Below are 2,877 nucleotides of genomic sequence, written 5' to 3'. Positions count from 1 at the left end.
CCGTAAAGATTTACACCCTCGGAAACCCTGTACAGGGTCGCTATGGGTCGGACCCGACTCGATGGCACTTAACAACAAACAACAATATATTATACATGTCTTATATATCTATAGAAAAGGATGTGGCATTTTGCTTCTGTAAGACTGTTGTTGTTGTTAAAGTGTCTAACTCCTCGTGACTCTGTGTAGGGTTTTGGAGGAGCAGCTGTGGGTTTGAACCACCAATCTTGCAGTTCAAACTGACCTTGAAGTCTAGTGCATTATCTTGTAGCATCACACCAGAACTCCATAGGATTCCAACCCTGGAAACCATATCGGGTGGCTCTACTCTGTCCGAAAACGTCACTATGACTTAGAACGAACTTAATGCTAATGGGGTTTGTTGTTTTGGTAATGTCTATGCATATTATTTTGTATTCTCTTGGTGGACAATCATATTATCTGGAAATAATAACAGTTTTGGGAGTGTGGTGACTCCATACCATAAACCACAAGTTCTGCAGTTCAAGGCTGCCAGCCACCCAGCTGGAAAAGATAAGGCTCTCTGCTCCAGTGAAGATTTAAAGCTTTGGGTACCTTATTTGTTTTTGTTATTAAATGCTGTTGAGTCATTTTGAACCCATAGCGACCCTGTGCAGGGTTTCCAAGAAGCAATTGTCAGCTTGAACTACCAACCTTGCATTTCAAACCGACTTTGCAGTCCAGCGCACTAATGCACAGCGCCACACAAGGACTCCTCGGAAACCTTAAACAAGGTTGCTATGAGGCAGAACTGACTCAACAATACTTAACAACAACAACAAGAACTGTTTTATTTCTTCCTTTGCAATCTCTATATTTTAATTATTTTTCTTATCCTCCTGCCTAGCTAAAATCCATAGTAGTGTACAATTGTTTTCCTCATTCTCCTGCACTGCCTAGAGTCTTTAAAACACTGTGCCTCACAAGGCACACACTTTTCAATTAACCAGCAGCTGATAAATTCTATTTAGTGACATCCAAATGCTTTATATGAAAATCAGAGGTCTAATTAGATTGGAATACTTAGTTCCATCTGATAATTACTAGTAATTTCAAATGGACAAGTGGTAGTTATAGAAATATTGACTATAGAATCACTCCAGAATTGCTCACCTTTGCTAAAATTTAATCTAACATCAAAAATGTTTACACCTAATGATAGTAAACCTTATTTTGAAATTCAAATAAATATGCTATTTGTATATGCATTATGTATTACTGTTGGTGTTTTGATCTCTCTACCTAATAATGAAGCAATAAAAACTACAACTTACACCCTTCTCAATGTCCTTTGGCATTGCTGTTAAGAGATGTCTTTCTAAATGTTTTCAAGGACTTCCAAGATATACTACAAACCACTTAACCTTTAGACATGTAAACAGATCTCTCTGAGCTTATCTTCAATCATTCCCCCACGAGTGCTCAGTACTCTAGATACAAAAGAATCCTAAATCCATACGCCACACTCACTGCCATCAAGTTGGGATTCATAGCAACCCTTAAGGACAGAGTAGAAATGGTCCTTAGGATTTCTAAGATTATACATCTCTAAGGGAGCAGAAAGTCTCACTTTTCTTCTGAGGAGTGATTAGTGGGTTTGAGTTGCTAACCTTGTGGTTAGCAGCCCAATGCTTATCCTACAGTGCCACCAGAGACCTGGAAGTTCCTAAATTGTACCATGCAATCATTGACTTCCATACTTTTAATGTCTATTTCCTCTAACCAAAATGTTTATTGCCTTTTCTAGCTTCCTCATGGAGATAACTTTTACTAGCTTGTGGTCAACTATCATCTCTTCTGGTATGGCGCTATGGGTTAATGCACTGAACTCTATGGTTGGTTTGAATTGCAGATCGGTGGTTCAAGCTTACCAGCAGCTCCTTGGAAACCTTATACAGAATCGTTATGGGTCGAGACAAACTAGATGGCATTTAACAACAACAACATCATCTCTTCTAAGGAGTCCTGGTGGCAAAGTGGGATAAGAGTAGCTCAACACCATCCAGAATCTTCTGAGGTAGGACATTTCCACTAGAAAGGACAAGCAGACCAGCCTGGAACAGCTAGAGCAACATAAGATACTTCTTAAAAGAAAGATTAGCAGGTAAAAAACACACACACACAAAAAGGCAGTCTGACAGGCTACTGCAACAATAAGCAAGCTGTTCACCAGGGATCCATCGAGACAAGCAATCAAGTCCCTTCAGGACAAACCCCCCTCTAAGACTGAAACTCAAAGGGAACATATGAGCAAGCACATAAGCTTGCTCACCGCATTGGTCTAATGGTGAGTGGAAGAAGGGGAAAGATGGGCTGAGTTCAACCACGTTTCATAGACTTTGGTTGACCTGGAGATGAGAGATAGAAGAGAAAGGGCTGGTTAGTCCAAAGTGTGGTGAGACCTGGGGACTCCTGAGACATGGACAAGGACATAGCCATGGAGGGCTAGAGCTGAGAGTTAAGCATCCAGCTGATATGAAGTGAGAGGAGATGCCCAAGATGCCCAAACTTGCAGATAGTACCCTTTTGATCTAGCCTCGATGACTTGATAATCAGAACTCGACTAGAGGAAAATAAAAAAACAATTTTTGATAAAGGAAACCAGTGTAAATTGCTACCGTTTGATGAACTTGACCTATACTTATGGATGTAGTAGCTCAAAATACCAACTGAGAGGGAAGGAGTCTTCACATCAAGTATCAATCCTATCCCCTCTGTATGCAGGGTTGATAGGGACGGGCAACTTAGACATTGGCTACCTAAAATGAGGGAGCGATAGTGACATGAACTGACTATCTTACCAGTTTTCAATAGAGAGTTTAGTTTAAGAGTGTGCAGGTGAAAGTAGAGTCCCCA

General features: G+C 40.5%; 1 pseudogene; it reads right to left on the bottom strand.

The window, feature by feature from the left end:
• Positions 1-1,319, bottom strand: part of LOC102814751 — a 127,651-nt pseudogene extending 126,332 nt beyond the window's left edge.
• Between the last annotated feature and the right edge of the window lie 1,558 nt (positions 1,320-2,877).

Source organism: Chrysochloris asiatica, unplaced genomic scaffold, assembly GCF_000296735.1.
Source record: "Chrysochloris asiatica unplaced genomic scaffold, ChrAsi1.0 scaffold00174, whole genome shotgun sequence".
In the NCBI taxonomy this organism is placed as follows: domain Eukaryota; kingdom Metazoa; phylum Chordata; class Mammalia; order Afrosoricida; family Chrysochloridae; genus Chrysochloris; species Chrysochloris asiatica.
Note: the sequence above shows the minus strand (reverse complement) of the source record. Positions and strands in the feature narration are given on the sequence as shown.